The sequence below is a fragment of the Zingiber officinale genome, chromosome 2A, assembly GCF_018446385.1.
Source record: "Zingiber officinale cultivar Zhangliang chromosome 2A, Zo_v1.1, whole genome shotgun sequence".
Classification (NCBI taxonomy): domain Eukaryota; kingdom Viridiplantae; phylum Streptophyta; class Magnoliopsida; order Zingiberales; family Zingiberaceae; genus Zingiber; species Zingiber officinale.
The window spans coordinates 121656642-121679792 of NC_055988.1; the positions used below are offsets into that span (position 1 = coordinate 121656642).

General features: G+C 41.2%; 1 long non-coding RNA gene across 1 annotated transcript; it reads left to right on the forward strand.

Moving 5' to 3' along the window:
* Window positions 1–22124: 22124 nt before the first annotated feature.
* Window positions 22125–22864, forward strand: LOC122039964. Its single transcript, XR_006128458.1, has 2 exons — window positions 22125–22532; window positions 22833–22864. It is a non-coding gene; the product is annotated as an uncharacterized LOC122039964 (long non-coding RNA).
* The last annotated feature ends 287 nt before the right edge of the window (window positions 22865–23151 follow it).

Consider the following 23151-nt stretch of genomic DNA (forward strand, 5'->3'; position numbering starts at 1 on the left):
TAGCCGGTCGGCGTGGCTCTCGATCTTTAACGACGGAGCTCGTCGGCGCGGATATTTATAGCCGGTCAGCGCGGCTCTCGATCTTTAACGACGGAGCTCGTCGGTCTTCCGCTCGCGCCGGCTCGTCTCTCGATTTTTAACGTCGGAGCTCGACGGCGCGGATATTTATAGCCGGTCGGCGCGGCTCTCGATTTTTAACGACGGAGCTCGTCGGTCTTCCGCTCGGGGATTTATAGACGCCGGCTCGTCTCTCGATTTTTAACGTCGGAGCTCGACGGCGCGGATATTTATAGCCGGTCGGCGCGGCTCTCGATTTTTAACGACGGAGCTCGTCGGGCTTTTAAGCCTAATTTGGACAACGTTTACCTGGCCGAACGGCACAGGGTCTTCGGAATTGAGCCTTTGGCTCGTACAATATACCTCCGGCTGAGCAGCTCGAGGCCTTCGTCGTCGAGCGCTTGGCTCCGATAATTTGCCTCCGGCCGAGCGGCACGGGGCCTTCGGTTTTTTATGCCGATGCAAGGATATCGCACGCCCGGCCGAACGGCTTGGGCCTTCGTCCTTGAGCATTTTGCTCGAATAATTTACCTCCGGCCGAACGGCTCGGGGCCTTCGATCCTCGAGCCTTTTGGCTCGGCTAATATACCTCCGTCCGAACGGTACAGGGCCTTCGATACTCGAGCGTTTGGCTCGGATAATTTACCTCCGGCCGAACAGTCCGGGGCCTTCGATCCTCGAGCCTTTGGCTCGGCTAATATACCTCCGTCCGAATGGTACGGGGCCTTCGATACTCGAGCGTTTGGCTCGAATAATTTACCTCCGGCCGAACGGTCCGGGGCCTTCGATCCTCGAGCCTTTGGCTCGGCTAATATACCTCCGTCCGAATGGTACGGGGCCTTCGACACTTGAGCATTTGGCTCGGCTAATATACCTCCGTCCGAACGGTACGGGGCCTTCGATACTCGAGCGTTTGGCTCGGATAATTTACCTCCGGCCGAACGGTTCGGGGCCTTCGATCCTCGAGCCTTTGGCTCGGCTAATATACCTCCGTCCGAATGGTACGGGGCCTTCGATACTCGAGCGTTTGGCTCGGATAATTTACCTCCAGCGGAACGGTCCGGGGCCTTCGCATCGAGCTCTTGGCTCGGTTTATACTCTCCCGGCCGAGCGGCACGGGGTCTTCCCATCGAGCTCGTGGCTCGGTTTATACACTCTCGGCCGAGCGGCACGGGCTTCCCATCGAGCTCTTGGCTCGGTTTATACACTCCCGGCCGAGCGGCACGGGGTCTTCCCATCGAGCTAGGGGCTCAGCTTATACTCCCGGCCGAGCGGCACGGGCTTCCCATCGAGCTCTTGGCTCGGTTTATACTCCCGGCCGAGCGGCACGGGCTTCCCATCGAGCTAGGGGCTCGGCTTATACTCCCGGCCGAGCGGCACGGGGTCTTCCAATCGAGCTCGGGGCTCGGCTTATACTCCCGGCCGAGCGGCACGGGCTTCCCATCGAGCTCTTGGCTTGGTTTATACTCTCCCGGCCGAGCGGCACGGGGTCTTCCCCTCGAGCTCTTGGCTCGGTTTATACACTCCCGGCCGAGCGGCACGGGGCTTTTAGCTCGAGGAACTATAATAAATCTTACAACGGAAAGAGGATAACTGAAGAACTGACCTGCCGACCAGCGAGGGTTCTGACCCAATTCCTCGACTCCCGAATACCCGTGGAGTGATGAAGAATATATATACTTGTCGAAACGCATCATGGCTCCCTCGTCGGACCGATATCGGGGCAGGAGTTACTCCCACTTGAGTGCTGGTCGGACCCTTATTTTGCCCCCATTTCTAATGCTTCTCCGGTCGTTCCTCCTGGGCCGCTCAGATATCCGCTCAGCTTGAGCCTTCTGTTTCTGTTGCTCCACGAGCTTAGTTGCTCTTGCCTCAATTAGAGCGTCGAGTTTCTCCTGGGAGAGCGTCACTTTCCTGGCTTGGATCAGGTGCGCTTCCACAGACGGCGCCAATTTGATCCTATCCGAAGTCGAGGCAATGGACGCTGGGGATGTGGCGCTCCTGATCTGGTGGTGGACTCCTCGGCGAAGAACTGTCCCGGCGACGGCCCTCCGACGCTCAAGTTAGGCGAGGGAATAAGAAAGTGGCTCAGAAAATGTAGACTTGCGTACCTCCGGTTGAAGAAATGGAGGCCTTATATAGACCTCTCGAAGGAGCCTGGGCACACCAATCGAAGCGATCACCTGCTTTCGACCATGCCTAGGTGTGGGCCTGTCAGAAGGGCATCCATAAGACCATACTGCTACTGTATCAACCTTTCCGTGACGTGATGGTGGGGCCTTTAATAGTGTCATCTTGCGTACAGTCTAATCATCATGCCTTTGCTGACATATCATATCCCGAGCCGAGCGAATAGGCCGCTCGGCTAACCACTGTTCCCTCGCCACGATTCCGGCCGAGCGGACACCTCCGCTCGGCCATTCTGTCCTCGGCCGAGCGGACACCTCCGCTCGGCCATTCGACTCCGGTTCTGCTTTGGCGTCGGAAACCCAAACCTTTGGTTGGGTAATCTCTGGTTCCGCTCGGACGGGACCCCATCCGTGGGTCCCCCGTTCTTACCGCCGGATCAACATATATATACATGGCAAAAGATAAAAGCATCCAATTCTAAAGTAAAGCAACTAATAGAAGAAGCATGTGATAGGTATCAACTAAGCTAAGACCAGGGAAGAGATAAATCTACCATCTACCACTAGTAATTATATATAAACTATACATATCATAAGACAGTATCAAAAGATAAGTCAAAGGGTACCCGCCTCCAATAGAAGGTACAGTCAATCCAAATCCGAAGTCGTAACGCCCGTCTCAAATCAGAGTCCTGTGTAAACAAATACATTTACTTTTATTTAGCTAGAATACAAACAAATAGCTAAATAAATCCTAAATAGAAATTTAGGGATAAACCCTAAACCATATCCCTCAACTTTTCTAACTATTAATTAGGGCTAATTACCTTAACCCCAAACAACCCTTTAGATAGAAATCCAAAACCTAAATCCATATAACCTACTTAATCTACACAACCTAATGATGATTAATTATCAATAGGTATCAAGATCATACCTAATCATCTAACAAATATCCAAATTCGAACATGATCTACAACACCTAATCCTTACCTAATATACAGCCTCTGCTGGAATAAAGTAAGCTGCTGGAAACCAACTGAGCTGGCTGGATGGATTGCTTCCGAAATCAAGAACACCTCACTGATCCAAGCCCTTGTTGTCGACACAGTGAGAGGTAGTCTCCTTGCTGGATCAGAGAACCCACAGCAACCTCTGCTGGAGTTCTTCCCCAATTCAACCAAGACCTCAATCAGCAGCAACACAGAAGGGATCCAAGATCACCTTCACAGAACCTCCCCTCCCTAGATCGGATCAAGATGAGGAGATCACAATTCGACACAGAACAGAACTCAATCAATCAAAATCCGACGACACCTTACCTTCAATCGGTTGTCTCCAGAAAATGTCGCCTAATTCGATCCGTGAAACAACGTACCAAGGATTCTTCTGTCCTCAAATCAACACGAACGAAGATTGGATCCAAGATCTGACCTAGGATCACCGACCATTAGAGAGAAAGAGAGCAGAATCGAGGAAGAAACTCAAAGCTAGGGCACAATTTCGAGAAATAGAAGAATAAGGTTCGGATACATATCCTTGAAGCCCTAATTAACTCTTCACGCCGGCGATCGAATGGATCTCGCGTCGATCAGAGAAGGAAGAGCCAACCGAATCGGAAAGAAGGTTCGAGGCAGACCTGATGACATGATATCAGGAGGATCCGCCTCCTTGTTCGACCTCTGGCAAGGTTCCGGCGACGAGCTCCTCTAGCGAAGATGACGATCGCCGCAGATCTGTCCGCGACAGGAAGAGAGAGCGCGTGAGCAGAGGGGAGATCGGGGAAGGAGAATCGGCGTTTTAGGGTTGGGGAAAGAATTAAATAAAGGAAATGGATATATATATTAAACATTTCCTCACTTAAACGGGTATCCCAAACAGGCTTATTCCGCGCCTACCGAACGATCCCCTCAAAACCCTCCGTACGAGTTCCGAAAAATTCTCAGAAAATTTCTAAAAATTCCGAAAATTTTATAAGGTCATTTCCCAAATAACCCTATTTATTTAAATTTCCCGATATCTCATATTCTCCCCTACTAATAAAAATTTGGTCCCTAAATTTTGCTATAACCAGCAACAAACACTATAATATAACCAAACAGTATAAATGCTGAAAGAACTCTAACACACATACCTCAAGTAAACATATGAGGGTATCGAGCTCGGATCGTATCCTCCAGCTCCCAAGTAGCCTCCTCGTCAGAATGATGCTGCCATCCGACTTTAACCAGTCGGACCGTCTTATTTCGCAACTGACGCTCTCTATGGTCCAGAATTCGTACCGGAACCTCCTCGTAAGTAACGTCAAGCTGAATAGGAACTGATATATCTGACAGAACATGTGTCAGATCGGATACGTATCTCCTCAACATAGATACATGGAATACATCGTGAATGCCAGCAAGAGATGGGGGTAGCGCCAGACGGTAAGCTACTGCTCCAATCCTCTCCAAGATCTGGAATGGCCCAATATATCGTGGAGCTAGCTTACCTCGAAGACCAAATCTCTTCACCCCTTTCGTGGGTGAAACTCTCAAAAATACATGATCACCAATAGAGAACTACAGGGGTCTCCGTCTCTGATCAGCATAACTCTTCTGACGGTCCTGAGCCTCAGACATCCTCCGCCTAATAGTACGAACCAACTCTGCCTCCTGCTGAGCTCTCTGAGGTCCTAACAGCTGAGCCTCACCAACCTCCTCCCAAAGGGTGGGTGTCCGACAAGGTCTACCATACAATGCCTCAAACGGTGCCATCTGAATAGCCAAATGATAGCTGTTGTTGTAGGCGAACTCCACCAAGGGCAGGTGGTCCTCCCAACTGCCTCCGAAGTCCATGACACAAGACCTCAGCAAGTCCTCCAAAGTCTGAATGGTCCGCTCTGACTGTCCATCTGTCTGCGGATGGAATGTCGTACTGAAACGAAGTTGTGTGCCCAAGGCCTGCTGCAGACTCTGCCAGAATCGGGACGTGAACCGTGGGTCTCTATCCGATATGATGCTCAATGGAACACCATGTAATCTAATAATCTCACGACAGTATAGCTCTGCTAATCGATCCAAAGAATCTGTCTTCCGGATCGCTATAAAATGTGCAGATTTGGTTAATCGGTCAATGATTACCCAAATCACATCATGGCCTCGTCAAGTCCTAGGCAATCCTACCACAAAATCCATAGTAATATGCTCCCACTTCCACTCCGGAATAGAGATCCTCTGAAGTAAACTAGCAGGTCTCTGGTGCTCAGCCTTCACCTGCTGACAGACAAGACATCTAGCTACAAAATCTGCGATGTCTTTCTTCATGCCGTTCCACCAATAGGAACGTCTCAAATCGTGATCCATACGAGTCCCACCTGGGTGGATAGCAAATCTAGAACGATGAGCCTCCTGAAGTAACTCCTCCATGACCGAGTGAGACTGAGGTACACATAATCTGCCTCGGAAATAAACAATACCCTCGTCATCTCGTGTAAACTCGGTCTGCTGTCTGGAAGCTATCTGCTGCTAATGAACTGTAAATGCTGATCTCCGGCCTGGGCCTCTCAAATCCTCATCCTGATCGACGACTGAGCAACCATGGTAACAAGAATACCCTGCTCTGTCCGTCCCTGCTCCTCAAGGCCCAACTCGGAGAATCCCTGAATCAAGTCCGTGACTAAAACTCGGTGACAAGCTAAAGTCCCTCTGGACTTTCTGCTAAGTGCATCAGCAACCACATTAGCTTTACCCGGATGGTAGCTAATAGTACAATCATAATCCTTCAGGAACTCCGCCCATCTCCTCTGTCGGAGATTGAGTTCCTTCTGTGTGAAAATATATTTGAGACTCTTATGATCAGTAAGAATCACAAAAGTAATACCATAAAGATGATGTCGCCAAATTTTCAAAGCAAAGATAATAGCGGCTAGCTCTAAATCATAGACTGGGTAGTTCTTCTCATGCTCCTTCAACTAACGAGAAGCATAGGAGACTACCCTACCATGCTGCATCAAAACAGCGCCCAAGCCCTGAAGAGATGCATCTGTGTAAAGTACGAATCTGTCATCACCAGAAGGTAAAACCAAAACTGGTGCTGATACTAATCTCCGCTTCAGCTCCTGAAAGCTGGTCTCACAAGCCTCTGACCATGTGAACTTCACGCCTTTCCTAGTCAGACGTGTCAATGGCATAGCAATACTGGAGAAACCCTCAACGAATCGTCTGTAATATCCAACCAGTCCCAAGAAACTACGGATCTCCTGAACTGACTTCGGCTGCTCCCAGCTAATGATAGCCTCGATCTTCTGAGGATCAATTGAAATACCTCGGCTTGATACCACGTGTCCCAGAAAACCAACTGAGGATAGCCAAAATGCACACTTGTTGAACTTCGCATACAGATGATGTCGTCGCAAAGTCTCTAAGACTATGCGAAGATGTTGTGCGTGCTCCTCCTCAGAACGCGAATAGATCAATATATCGTCGATAAACACAATAACAAACTGATCTAGGTAGTCCAGAAAGATACAGTTCATCGGATCCATAAATACTGCAGGAGCATTGGTAAGCCCAAATGGCATTACCAAAAACTCGTAATGTCCGTATATGGTGCGGAAAGCTGTCTTCTGAATATCAGAATCTTTGACTCTCAGCTGATGATATCCAGACCGCATATCAATCTTAGAATACACTGATCTATCTCTGAGCTGATCAAATAAATCCTCAATCCGTGGCAAGGGGTACTTATTTCTGATAGTCACTGCATTCAGCTGCCTATAATCTATGCACAACCTCATAGTACCATCCTTCTTCTTGACGAATAGTACAGGAGAACCCCATGGAGATACACTAGGATGAATAAATCCCCTATCTAATAACTCCTGGAGTTGAACCTTCAGTTCGTCCAACTCTTTTGGTGTCATACGATAAGGAGCTTTCGACGTTGGTGTAGTCCCTGGAATCAGCTCAATAGCAAACTCCGCTTGCCTTCGAGGAGGCAAACCTGGTAACTCGTCTGGAAAAACGTCTGGATACTCTCGGACCACTAGAACGTCTGAGAGCTGAGGGTTACTGATGTCATCAGTATTAATCAAAGATAATAGAAATCTCTGACATCCATGTGATAGCAGTTTCTGTGCCTGTATCGCAGAAATGGTCGATATCCCATCGTCTTTGATGCCAGTGAAATCCCAAGAGGGTTGGTCCGGAGGTCGAAAAGTGACAACCCTCTTCTGGCAATCAACTGTGGCATGATATGCTGATAGCCAATCCATGCCAAGGATAATATCAAATTCGACCATTTCCAATACCAACAAATCTACAGTGAGTATAACGTCACCAAAGTCTAACGGGCAACCTCTGACCTCCTGGGTGACATCCAAAGTATCACCAGATGGTAAGGAGACGGTCAGTCGCCGCGGTCTATGAGAAGGTAGTCTACCAATCTCTCTCATAAATGCACAAGATATAAAAGAATGTGAACTACCTGTATCAATTAGCATATCAGCAGAAAATGCATAAAGTAAAATCGTACCCTCTGGTGACCGCGTGAACTCGTCCAGTATCTGACGATGGTAGAGGTGGTAGCACTGCCAAAGGCTGCTGCGTCGGAGTCTGAGCCTGCCACTGGGTCGGTACTGGATACTGAGTCAGAGATGGGGCTATGGGCTGCAGTATGTACTGAACCGATGGCTGGGGTTGTAACTGATACTGTCCCTGGGTCAGATACTGAGATCCAGAAATAGAACTCTGGGACTCCATAAGGACACCAGAATGCTCCTGACCACGTATACCATAAGCAGCTGCTGTAGAGGGAGCTGTCCTCTGCTGACGATGCGAATATTGGGCTTTTGGCCCCCCTCGCCGAGTCTCGGACTAACCAAAATGTCCTCCCGCAATAGAAACCCCAGAAGCTATATGCTCAGTCTTCAACGAACAGTCTCGGCTCACGTGTCTGGGCAGTTTACAGTAATAGCAAACTGACTGTCCCAAAGTACACGCAGGGGTGATGTGATCTTGGGATCCGCATCTGGTGCAGAAAGGGTCACCAGTAGACTGTTTCCGGTTCTGCTGGGCAGATCGGAAAGGTCCAGATGAAGTTCGTCTTGACTTCTGGGGTCGGCCAGATGACCCAGAAGTACTCTGACCCGTCTAAGGGCGACTGTTCTGCTGCTGTCCAGTAGTCTGTGACTGTTGGATCTGTCCCAAAATCCGATCAGTCTGCTTCCTCTTTGTATCTGCATTCACTCTCCGATGAGTAGACTCAATCATGAGAGCTCTATCCAGTGTCTCGGTGTATGATGAAGTACTAAAACCAGAAATCTTCAGCTGAAGATGCCCGTCCAGTCCCTGGGCAAACTGAAGCATACGAGATCTGTCATCGGCAACTAACTCAGGACAGAATCTAGCCAACCGATTAAATTCGGCATTATACTCCATCACTGAGCGGTTATTCTGCCGCAGACTAAGAAAATCCTGCCGAAGAGTCATCTGATATGCTCGGAGAAAATACTGACTCTCGAATGCCTCCCTAAATCTCGTCTAGGTAATATGCTGGTCGTTTATAATGGAGCCCTGTGTGTCCCACCAGATCTCTGCCCCATCTCGCAAACAAACTCATCCGTTGTGGAGGGAGAAACTCAGAGCCAACACATAAGTTTGTTGCATCACTTACAAACCAATAATGGAGACTGTGGAATTTATTTGCTAATCCCTCTCCCACTTAGTTATTTAAGGTGAGGAATTTTAACATGCACACACACATCACAGCAAATAAAGCAATAAATATGGAAAAATAATTTTCCAACTATTATGGCCTATTCCATCACTGTCCTCCGTGTGCTGCCAACCCTAGCTCCTGCCATCTTTAGCCACCGTAATCGGGTCTAGTCGCCGCATCTATCTTGCTTCTTTTCCTGCTGCGCCTCTGATCCACAAATAGTACCGCGCCTCGCAAGGATACGAACCGCAACAAAAATAGAATTTTACATATATCAATCCTATATTCCACAAAGGAATGTACATGTAATGTAGATTGAAACAAAAATGTAAAATCCTAAAACTAATACAGCTCCTGCTGTATTTAATACATACAATCATGCACACAAATAAAATGCCCTTGACATGTCCAAGGGTCCAATCACACACAATCTCTATAAGCCATAATAGTTGAAGCCTACAACCACAAAGTTAGCATATCCTACTATTATCCTACCTAAATTATGTATAATATGTGCATAATTAAACTGAAAACTAAACACACAGAGGCAAACCTAGCTCTGATACCAATTGTTGGTTGATACTCGGAATATCGTACTGGTTCCCCTATATAAAAATTTTGTACAAGTCCTGAATCATTCCTAACAATCTATTGTGTTCTTTAGAAATTAAATTTGAAATCACAAACAAAACTTAACATCATTGATTCCAAATTCAACTTATCTGTTCTTAGTGGTTTAGTCTTGGATCGCAAACGATGCTTAACATTATTGATCCAAATCCACCCATGTTACAAATTTAATTAAATATTAATTTCAGAGATCGGCTTCCAGGTTAAACATGACGAGGCATTAGACCTTCTTGGGTATGGGAGCATCCACCACTTCCTAGACAAAGCCTTCCAATGAAATTTAATATTTAATTTCCTTATAGAAACCCTAGGTTTAACCAAAAAGAAAAATCGAATCACAAGTTCGAAAAACAAAAGAAACACAAAATTGAAAACATAAATTCGATTACCTAGATTCATTAGCCTCTTGTGTTTGGTATTTAAAGATCTAAATAAAAGGAGGAACTAGTTATGATGCGTAAACTAATAACTAGTTATACCTTTTATAGCTTATAGACCTCACGATCTTCTATGGTATTCCTCTTCTTATCTCGGACGTCATGTGGGTGACGATCTACCGAGATGAGAATTCACCCTAGCCTCCTTTTTCTCCTTGCAAGTTTCGGCCACCAAGAATCTCCTAGAGATGAAGGTCTTCGGCCACCAACCAAGCTCCAAGGGATGCAAAGAAACAAAGTCTCCTTTCTCTACTTCTTCTCCAAGCAAAATCTGGCCACCAATTGTCTCCTAGAGAATTGATGCTGCTGGCCAAAGATGAAGAAAAGGGGAAGAGGATGAGGGTCGGCCACACCAAGGAAGAGAAGAGAAATAATAGATGATAGGTTATAAGGTGAGGCACCTCTACCCTCTCTTTTATATTCCTTGATCTTGGCAAATAAGGAAAGTTTAATAAATAAAATTTGCTAATATTCCTTGCCAATGTTTAAGAAGGAAAATTTAATTAAAAATTTCCTTTTAAACCCTTAATGGTCGGCCACCTCATTGTCCTCCAAACAAGGAAACTTTTAAATACAAAATTAAAACTTCCTAATTTATTTCTGGAAATTTTTAAAATAAAAATTTCTCTTTAAAAAATTCCCTTCATGGTTAGTCATAAAAGGAAACTTTTATAAATTAAAATCTCTCTATTAAAACATGTGAATGATTTACAAAAAGGAAAGTTTTCTCTAAAGTTAAAATCTTCCTTTTAACTACACATAAGGAAAGATATCAAATCTTTCTCTTAATCTTTTATAGAAAACTATAAAAGGAAAGATTTATAATTTTAAAACTCTCTTTTAAAATCATGAGGATGGTTACAAAAAAGGAAAGTTTTATCAAAAATTAAAATCTTCCTTTTAACTACAAATAAGGAAAGATATCAAACCTTTCTCTTAATCTTTTGTAGAAAGCTATAAAAGGAAAGATTTAAATTTTAAACTCTCTTTTAAAACCCTGGCTTCCACATAAGAAAGATTTTAAAAAATAAAATCCTTTTAATTTATTGTGGTCGGCCACCTAATCTTGGGTTCAAGCTAAGGCCAGCCACACTTCAACCCATCCAAGCCATGTCTTGGTCGGCCCTTGCTTGGGCTCCAAGTTTGGCTTGGTCGACCACTTAAGGATGGGTAAGAAGGTGGGTATAGGTGGGTATAAGACTTTATAATTAAGAGGCTACGATAAAGACCGAGAGGAGGAATTAGTTTTGGTCTCCCAATGAACTTGAGCTTCCCGTGGTCGTCCCGAACACCCAACTCGAGTTCATCAATAATAACTCATACCACTAAAGAGTTATTATTGAACTACCGCACCAATCCCATATTACTATATGGGCTCCTTCTTATCATGAGTGTGTTAATCTCCCTGTGTTTAAGATATCGAATGTCCACTAATTAAATGAGTTACTGACAACTCACTTAATTAATATCTAACTCCAAGAGTAGTACCACTTAACCTTATTGTCATGTCGGACTTAAATCCACCTGCAAGGTTTACATGATAATCATTATGAGCTCCTCTTGGGGACATCATCAACCTAGATTCCTAGAACACAGTTTCATTCTATAATCAACAACACACCATATAAATAATATCATTTCCCAACTTATCGTGCCTATTGATTTAACGAGCTAAATCACACCCTTTGATAAATTAAAGAAATAAGTATTAAGTATATGTGCTTGTTATTATATCATGATTAAGAGTACACACTTCTATAATAATAGAAGTATTATTCTTTTATATAGTCAGTATAAAAAGAAACTACCTCAAATGGTCCTGCTCAATACACTCAGAGTGTACTAGTGTAATTTTATAGTTAAGATAAACTAATACCAAATTACATTATGACTATTCCAATGGTTTGTTTCTTTCCATCTTAGTCGTGAGCAACTTTTTATAACTTATAAGAAACTGATAACATGATTTTCTGTGTGTGACACCACACACCATGTTATCTACAATATAAATTGAACAACTACACTTAGTATATAAATATAGACATTTGACCAATGTAATTTTTTATTTCAAAATAAATGTTTACAAAAAGCTAGGCTTTTAGTATACACTCTAACACCTTCAACTCTCAATAAAAGAGCATCTCGACAAGCCACTCATACACACTTCTACTACGATCTTCTACAAGTTCGTTTGACGTTCTGACTACTTCGGCTTTGTGTTGCTACTCTGCTACGACTCTACTATGACTAACTACTGCTGAGGAGTCATCCAACACCGAGTCTAATCGAATCATCTTTGAAGGTGTTGGGTAACGAAGTTCTTTTTATAGTTAATTTTTGCATAAAAGGAAAGTGTAGCGTGTTACACTTGTCCTAACTTTTATTGTACTCGATCCCTTCTTTCGCCAGTTCTGGAAGAGGTTATTAGTGGATTACCCATTGATAGATCTGCGGGACCTAAGTCTTGGAGTAGGAGTCACCAAAGGCTTCAAACCAAGTAAACAGAATGTGTGTTTTTCTTTTTCTTATTTTCTTGTTATTCCGCTGCATTAGTACTTAGTTTTAAAAAGATAAAGAAAAGTTTTTAAAACCACATGATTCACCCCCTCTCCCCTCCTCTCATGTGCATCTCGATCCAACAAGTGATATCAGAGCTAGGTTCTGCTCTGAATTGGTGCAACGACCAATCAAGCCGAGGAACTATTTTATTTCTTTTCTGATTTCAGTTTTTCATATTTTATTTGAATTGGTAAAGTTTACCTATTCAAATAATTATTTCTCATTCAGTTTTAACTTGAAGTTGGTGCAACACCACTCGAGTCTTTGATATTTCTTTTTACCTTAAATTCTGCTAATCCAAGACCTAGTCTTGGTACATTTCTTCTTTTTTTTTTTTTTGCAAGATAATTCAAATGGCCCAACTAGAAGGATACAACACCGCTCATCCTCCTCTCTTTAACGAAAATGATTTTTCGTATTAGAAGAAGAGAATGGAGGTCTACTTGAAGACGGGCATCAAGCAGTGGTTCACCATCCGATGAGGGTACAGGGTGCTTGTAGATGAAGCAATCTTAGTCGTCCCAATCAATTAGTTGATAAGGCTAGATATGCAGGAGAATTAATAAAAATATTTCGATCTAGTAGTTCTTTTATTTCTGACTATACTTATAGAGTGCTTGTTAAGAGATAGTCTCATCCTCTAAGGGTGGTGCGATGGTTGAAGTATGAGATATTGTCACATGAGGTCTTGAAGTTAAAACTCGACGTGTTTGAGCATGCTCTCCCTCATGCCTTGGCCACTTGCACTAATGTCTAGTAACCATCCATGATTTACCTCCTCCGTATTAGCCTAGGGATGAATTAGCAGAAGCACGGAGATAAGCGAATCCCCTGTTACCATATTGTTAAGACATAGTCTCATTTCTTTAGGAATCTACATTAACTCCAATTGATGCAAAGTATCTATGCTTCCATTTCAAAAGTTAGATATTGTATGGCATGATTAGGCTATTTAGTTTACTAAGCCTGATACGCAACTATTAAGCTTGATACCCAACTATGTTGGAGAGACTTCAGATCCGAGATCCCTCGTCTCCTCTCCCAATCGGGAGAGATGGTTGTTGTGGCGAGAAATTAGCCTTCTCCTCTCCCAATCGAGAGAGGAAGGAGATGCAGTGGCCACTCGACTGGAATTTCTCCCAATAGGGAGATGAAGAAGGCGGTTGCTCCAGCAATGAGTGGAGATGGCATCCCGGATCTAGATAATTGGCGTCCTCACCCCTGTTGTGAGTTGATTGAGGGAAAAGAGAAGCAGGGTTCCTCTCCCAACTAGGAGAGGAATAGAGGATGGTGGAGCTTGACTTTGGCTGGTGGTTGTGACGAGGATGAGGAGGATACCGACCATTTGTGGATAGGCGAAGAGGAGAAAGGAGCACATTCGTGAGGTCGCAGTGAATATTTCGTGCATCCAGCAGGAGAGGAAAATAGGGATTTGATCTTGACCTTGCCTTTTTTTTTTTAATATTGTATGTGATTTTTAGAAGCAGTCTTAATCGCTCTTAAAGAAGGGGATAAATTAACTGCTTCTAATGGTGACCAATAGAAGGATCCCTGGCGAAGGCTTGACTATGTAAGTTAGAATCCACCCATGCTGAGGTGGAGACCGTGCCAAGGCTGAAGTTGAGGTCTTGGAAGCCTCCAAGTCTGAGTTGCAGGTGGCTCTGGGGCCCAAAGACGCCAATTGGAAAGTAATATGGTGTAGCTCCAAGAGTACCAAACTGGAGAAGGTGATCGTTGGGAGATCAAGAAGAAGTCCTTCCTGTGCTTGCAAGAATTCTACGACTTGCTCGGTACCTAACTAGTCAAGAAGGTCTAGTATGGTATGGAAGGAGAAGTGAGCAACTATAAGTGGATCGGAGCCTTCCCGCTGATGCCACGTCAAATCACAACAATCTCAGCCGTCCAAAACCTACATCCAACGCAACAGTTGTTTCCCAATCGATTGATTGATCGATTGGGGAGGCTTGAATCGATCAGCCGATCGATTCAGCCTCCCTTGCGTCAACGCATGAGAAACATCCCCCACTCGATCGGTCGATCGATTGGAGGTGCCCAATTGATCGGTTGATCAATTAGAAATGCTTCTGTGCTCGCGATAATTGCTCACAATTGATCGGCGATCGATTAGGCCGCCATTTGTTGCAGCATTGTGACCAATCAATCGGAGGATTGATTGGGCTTCAGTTCAATCGATCGACTGATCAATTGACTGCCCTTGACTTGCTTAACTCAAACCTAGGGTCCCCAATTCCAATACCTGATCAACCGTGACCTGTTGGAACTCCTCATGCCTAGCATCTGGTCAACCTTGACCTGCCGGGACATCTTCACCAAGTGTCCGATCAACCCTTTGACCCACTTGGACTTTCCTCCTCATGCCAAGTGTCCGGTCAACCTTGACCCACTTGGACTTCCACTAGATGTCCGGTCAACCTTGACCCATCTGGATTTCCTTGTGCCAAGTATTTGTCCAATTCTTTGACCTACTTGGGCTTCCCAACACCAAGTGTCTAGTCAACCTTGACCCACCTAGATTTCCACGTGCATGGCTTCACTTACCAGGTCTTTCCTTTTGCCTAGATTCACTCACTAGGACTTTCCATCTGCCTATCTTCACTCACCAGAACTTTCGCCTAGTTTCACTCACTAGGTTTTTCAGCTGGCTTCACTCACCAGGATTTTACCACTGCCCGGCTTCACTCACCTGGACTTTCACCTGCCTAGCTTCACTCACTAGGTCTTTCACCTGGCTTCACTCACCAGGATTTTCCAACTGTCTAGCTTCACTCACTAGGTCTTTCACCTGGCTTCACTCACCAAGATTTTCCCTTGCCTAACATCCAGTTAGGACTTTCCCAGTCAAATATCCGGTCAACCTTGACCTACTTGACTCTTCTTAACATCAAACTGGGTAGTCCTTGACCAAAGGAGAATTATATCAACAATCTTCTCAATCGGACGATTGCATCTGCAATCTCCATGTATTATCAAACATCGAAACTCAAACATCAAGACTCAAGCTTAGTCAACCTAGTCAATCTTGACCCAGGGGATATTGCACCAACATTGATAACATAATGACTAATAATTTTTACAGTACAAAGAAATTGGTTAGTAGTTTAGGTTTGCCTATAGAGAATATTGATTATTGTATAAATAACTGCATGATATTTTAGAATGAAGACAATGATTTGAGTGAATGTAAAATTTGTGCACACCCTCATTATAAGAATGGTACTCACACACTAGGGAAGAAGAAAAAAAATTACTTCTAAAGTGATGTATTATTTTTTGTTAACTGCTAGACTTTAACGCTTATATACATCTGCTGCTACAGCCTGCCACATAATGTGGCATCATAAGCATGAGCACAAATGAGACATAATGTGGCATCCTTGTGATTCCCCTGCATAGAAACATCTTGATATTGCATTTTCCTCTTTTACAATGGAACCATGTAATGTGAGATTGGAACTTTCCGCAGATGGATTTCAACCATTTAGTCAGTCAGGGCAACAATATTCATCTTGACCAATTATATTAACACCGTATAATTTACCATCATGGATGTGCCTGAAAGATAAATTATGTGACTTACTGTGCTTATTCTTGGTCCAACCAATCACAAAGAGAAGATAGATGTTTTCTTACAACCTCTGATTGTTGTGTTTAATGAATTATGAAATATAGGATGAGTGACTTATAATATTGCAAGTAAAACTAATTTTAGATTACATGCTATATTATTATGGATGATCAGTGGTTTTTCAACATATTTAATATTATCGGGATGGAGCACGACTGGTAAATTAGCATACCCACACTATATGGAAAAGTTTGATGCACTTTCATTACCTTACAGTGGGAAAGTAGCTTGGTTTGATAATCATTGTAAATTTTTATCAGTTAATCACCCTTTTAGACGCAATAAAAAAAATTCTAAAGAATGTTGTAGTTAAAAAAAACCTCCTCCAATAGTCTATAAATCAAGTGAATAAATTATTGAGCAAATAAATAGTTATAGATTTTTACCAATATCTCAATATGATTTTGATAAGATAAATAAATATATTGTTATGATGTGCAAGTGTGGTTCAAAGAAAATGAGTACTTTTTTAGAGTTGTCATATTGGAAGTATGTACTTATTCGACGTAATTTAGATATCATACATATTGAAAAAAATATATTCAATAATATCTTTAACACTGTAATGAATGTGCCTGGAAGAACTAAAGACACTGCAAAATCACGTGAGAAATTAAAAGAACTAGTCAATAAACTATAGTTGTATCAAGATGAAACAACTAATAGATTTCCAAAGACTTGTTATACATTGGATAAAGATGGCAAGCAAGTTTTATGTAATTGGTTGAAAGAAATAAAATTTCCAGATGGGTATGCCTCAAATATGGCTCGATACATGGATATAAACAGGTTTAAAATGTTTGGAATGAAAAGTCATGACTGTTATGTATTCATACAAAGACTTGTTCAAGTAGCTTTCCATAACTTCCTCAAAATGTTTGGCAAGCACTCATAGAATTGAGTCTATTTTTTAGAGATTTGATAGTGAGCTGTATTATGATGGATGATATGCTTTGGATAGAAAGAGATATTCCTCTCATATTATGTAAACTAAACCGCATATTTCCACCCAGTTTCTTTGATTCAATGGAATATCTACTAGTACATTTACCATACAAGGCACAAATAATTAGTCTTGTGCAGCATAGATGGATGTATATATTTAAATAATTTTTGAAGAAATTAAAGAATAATATTGGTAACAAAGCAAGAGTTGAGGGGTCAATATATAATGCTTATCTAGTTGAAGAAGCATTTTTTTTCTACTCCTATTATTTTGCTGATAGTGTGAAAACAAGACATCACAAGTGTCCTCGAAATTCTGATGATGCTCCACAGCCGATAGACCCATCGATGTTTTCTATTTTCAAGTTTCCTGATAAGCCAATGGGTGCTTTGCTTTCTAGATAGCTAATCCAAAAAGAATATCATGATACAAGAATGCATATTCATAAATTGTAAAGAGGTCAAATCATACATAAAGTAAGTTGACTTCTCTAATCAAACATTTATCCTCCATTTAATTTATTTGCTTAATATCCCAATTGTTTTAAAATTACCTTCTTTCTCATCTTGTACGAATAATAACTATATCTACAAAATTCATCAATTGGTGCAAGTAAGGTAGCTACAAAGTTAGAGGCCGAATTTGCATTATGGTTTCAAATATATGTAAGTTGTAGAATTTGTAAAATTTTTAGTGCATGTCTATTAAGATGTGTCCTAATTTATATCATAACTATTTTTATAGGTGAAAGACCGTAAAATATCAAATGTGTAAGATAATAGGATAATGAATATTAAATCAAGGCCCCTCCATAAAATAAAGGTGTACTTACTATATTAATGGCCTTAAATTCCACATGGCACAACGAGATTCATAGAGATTAACCAATAATTCTGGTGTTTGCGTCAAAGGATCTATGGACAACAATAACACTAAGTTTGATTACTATGGTAGACTTGACGAAATTATAGAGATTGAATATCCTGCATTATCCATAAAAATGTGTGTATTGTTCAAATAGTCATGGTATGATCTGACCCCAAGAATAGGTACTAGAATACATTCAAATTATAATTTAGTTGAGGTTAATGCAAATAAAAAGTTTAACAAGTTTGAACCTTTCATTTTCGGAGTACAAGCAAGTCAAGTTTCTATCTTGAATATCCTACAAAGAGAAGAAGATTTAGTGAATGATTGTCTATTTGTCAAATCAAGTCTCGTTTAACCATAGAGATGTTGAATACAATCACTACTCAAAATCATATGCATTTCAGAATGACGAAGTGGAGAGACATTCAGTTGATTCATAACTCCAATCTACTTCTCAATTACTTATAGATGTTAATGTCACTTACGAGAAGATAGATGATGAAGAGATGTCTAGCAGTGGAGATTTTGTTGAACTAACATAGTTTAGCAATGAAGACTTAGAAACTGTTAATGTTGAATAGTCAGATGTTAATGATGATTAAATATTAGCATTATTGCTCATCAAGTAAGTTATGTTTCCATATTATTTTATATTATATTATCATGTCATTAAACTTTATCATGATGTGTTTTAATATAATTTTACAAACATTATTATAGCAGAGAGCAGGCAGTAGCACTACATGGCTACAAGGTACTACGAGTTGTTGGGGACTCGTAAGTATTTTTTTTTTATTAGTAATTCAAGTTCATATATCACTTTTTAATAATATTTCTTATACCTTAATATTTTCTCTTGCAAGTTTACCCCTGATGGCCACCAAGTTGGAACATATATCACCAGCAAATTCAAAGAATAAGTCTGCACTTCTGATACTATATAGAGGCATGTAGAGCAAGAGACTAAGTTATTTTATTATAATGAATTTGTCGTAACTATATTTAATATATTTTGTATTCTATAATATATTTATCCTTTAATATACTAAAGATTTGATTCAACTTATAATTGCAAAAAGGATATACATGGGAGGAAGGTCACAAGTAATAATTTAAAAATACTTGGAATAGTTATTGTTCCAAACTTTACAGAGACCTTTATTATATGAGAAAGAAGGATACCAGGTCAGCGTATGTGTCAGCCGAGATATGGAGTGCAAGGATGACCACCTGGGATGCAGAAAGATATCAAGCAAATGCTGAATAGGCTAGAGCAAATAGAAATACAGAGCTGAATGGCCTGAGCACCATAACGGCTCAGTATATGTCAGGATCCAAATCTATTGTTGAGCATGTTATAGATCTAGTGAGTTTAATTTAAAGTTAAATAAGTAAATTTTATATTTATTATTAAATTTGTATAATTTTATTCCAAATTATTTGTGTATATAGGAACATGAACTAGCCTGTCAACCTACTTGTATGGAGGTCTTTCTTAAGACCCACAAGAAAAAGGATGCCACTTTTGTCGATACTATATTGAATGTCATGCACATAAGATTATTTACGTTATTATATTTAATCATTTCTATCTTAATTAACTTTAGTAATTATGATCAAATTGAATAATATTCATATTATATTTTTTTTACACAGTATCAAATGATAGAAAGAGTAGCTTAGGCATCTCAGCCGCCAGCAGAGTGGAGAGTCACAACCTCTATCCACTGAGGCACTAAATGAGATTTATTATGATATTGTCAATAGACAAACAAAAAACTCCACACTCTACGGCCTTGACTCTCAGGCCAAAGTCGCATTTGATCTTTTGAAGACTCCTAGGGGTCATGATGGTTCCTCTTCCTCTTCTTCTACTAAGGTACAATCTTTAAAATGGGAAAATTAAGAATTGTGCACTCAAATTACCTTAATGGATCAGAGGATGGATCAATGGATTGCTGCAGAGTAGTAGATGAGTGCCACGGACGATCGAAGGTGGGTCGAGGAGAATCGGGGGTGAGTCGATGAGGATCAAAAGCAAGCTGAGGATTATGATGCTCTCATGGCTCATATGCAAGCATTCATAGCTAATTTTCCCTGCCACCAATTCCATTTCATTTTGATTAACAGGAGACTCTAGATCCATGAGATCTTGTTCATTAGCTTTTTTTAAGGTTTGTTCAACTAAAACTCAATTTTTTTTATCATATATAAATCATGTAAAATATATTTATTCTATTTTGAAAACTTAATATGCTAATTTCTAAACATGGTATTATATGCTACAGGAGTCCAGGCCTATTGATATTGATGATCTTTATTTGCTCATTTCTTCTATCCAGGTAGTAAAATTGATTATACATATATGTACTATTTTTATTTATACATAAATATGATATAAATTTATTGTATTTGACTTTCTGCAAGATTTTCTATTATTATTTTATATATGGATGTACCTATTTGGATTATGGATATGGATGGGTAGTGTAATTATTTTCTATTAGTTTGTTTGTAGAAATGTTTGGTTGTATAAATGTTTGGTTGTATGGATGTTAGTTTATTTGTGTTAGTGATATTATGGATTGTATGAAATATATTTGTTAAGATGTATGAAAATATGTTTGTATGTGGATTGTGAAATGTGATCGTATGGATGTATGGATGAATGTAAAATGTAATTGTGTGGATTGTGAAACACTTTAAATTATTTGTATGTATGAAATATTATCATTTGTGATGCTTCCTTTTATATATGAAAATTGTAAACGGGTTAGGGTTAGGGCTTAAATATAAATTGTTTGGTGATTTTTTTTATACCAACGGAATGTCCTATTCCGTCGGTAAATATCGAAACGGATTACCGACGGAATCAAGTGATTTCGTCAGTAAATCCTATTATGGAATACCGACTGAATTATCGATTCTGTCAGTATTCCATAATAGGATTTACCAACGGAAACAATTATTCCGTCGGTGGTATTTACAACGGAAGTTATTTTCGTCGAAAAATAATAACTACAAAAATTAATTTCGTTGGAAATAACTGACGAAAGATAAAATTCTGTCAGTAAACGATACTTTTCTAACGAATTATCTTCTGATAAATTATTTTTCATCGGCATTCCGTCACTAATCGTCTACACCGACAAAATTTTCCATAGATAATCCTTTTTTTTTTTTTTTTTTTTTGTAGTGAAGGCCAATGGCTCAGCAATACTCGTGGTCCATCCCCATGGGAGGGATGAGAAGGGGTACCACTCTGATTCGATTTGTTGCCTATGAAGGAATAGGTCCTCCTCTCACTTCCCATCGGTGGTTTGTCTCTAATCTAATTCTTGTATCCCATATTTGAGTCTGACGACTGTGTCTATCCACAATCCCTAAGAACATGACCTAACCCCTCACAGGAATGCCAGAAGTTAGGGAGACCCTCATACAACAAGATGATGTATACTGCTTCCGTCAAGCTCGCTGGCTTGACCCACACCCCCTGCCTTAGTGGTCCAGAGATATCCAACGCCACCCAAATTTGTGCGTATTTCCCCACACACCTCCCTTCTTCTCTAGTGTCAATTGGCATCACCTTCCCAATCCTCAATCCTACCAAGTATAGAATTTGTGAAAGCATAAATGCAATGGGGACATTGTGGCATTAAACCCCATACAGGAATTTCATCAAAGATCATGGCTACTGTAGGCCCACAGGCGCCTTGAAGACGAGATCCGTAAAAAAAGACCAAGACCCATCCATCAGAGCTCGACGTTGGTCGATGAGCAAGGAAAATTAAAAAAGAAATATTCTCCCCAACCACCTCGATATTAATAGGCTTCTTCGCCTGTAGAATTTTAGGTATCTAAGTTCTAAAGGCTTCTTTGTTCACCACTTTGGACGTGAATACTTTGCCCACCAAACTCGATGTTAGTCACTGTTGTTACCATACCTTCCGATACCACAACTGGTTCCTCCATGTCCCTAGATGAAACTTTCAGCATGTTGACATGCCTTGCAAGTTCTCCCGGATCCATAGCAAACCTACTTCTTGATACGCATCCAAGAAGAGAAATCCTATACACCGATAGGAAGCCGCCTCTCACCAAACCTTAAGGGATGAGAGAGATTAGATTAATCTTCTACGTTGTAGCAGCCAGGGGCGGATCCAGGATTTGAATATTGAGGGGGCCAAAACTTGTGTCGCTATATTCATTGTCGATTGTGTGGGAGAATTTAGAATTCATTACATATTTAGAAAACTCCGTGACCTAAATTTTCTATTGGTAGTTTGATATCAATATCTCGAAATAATATTGTGACATTGAAATAAGCTGTCGGTCCTTGTTTCACATCGGAGCTACATGCGAACTTGTTAGGGTAGAATTCAATTTGCCATCCTTTTGATCATTCACATCTATTCAGCATCTATTGCTTTGCATTTCATTATTGCTATTCATAATATTGGTTTATTAATTGATTAGGTACTCTAATTACTACATCAAGTTGAAGCGTCTGAGTATTCGAATTGCTTTCCTCTCACATTCGTGGCATTCTTCATATGCAGGTACTCCTTATCTATTACTCTATTTGCCATCAAACAAAAATATATATAGCTTTCACCTACTCAACTTCACCTGTAGAGCCCAATAAATTCTTCACTGTTGACCAACAGAGCTCGATGTTTTTCAGGGGGTCTCTTTGTTGATCGCAAAATGCCTCTATTTGGCATCCTATCATCAATATATACACTATTTCCATTCCTTGAATTTTGTAATAGCAGATCTAGAGTCTGTCAATGTTTTTCTTTGGTTTAGTTTATCCTTTGTTGAATATTCATTGTATCTTATTCTTTGGAACACTCCAGTCTAGAAGATATGGAGTCTGTCAAGTCTGCAACTGAAGAGTAGAGACTTCCTCCACACTATCAGCACCCTACTTTTATCTTTCTCGTCATTAGCAACCTCAATGCCACTGGCTATGCAATATGCTTCAGTGTTCGGATAAACCTTCACCATGATCCACCAACTTCTGGTTTCTCCGGACGGCAATTTCGAAGAGATATCTCTGCTTGAGTCTCTTCAAATTTTGCTCGTTAGAAGAGAGCTAAAAGCAAGGTTGATCCAGGATTTACACATGGACTGGGGGGGGCCGTGGCCCCCCCAAGTCCCCATGTAAATCCGCCT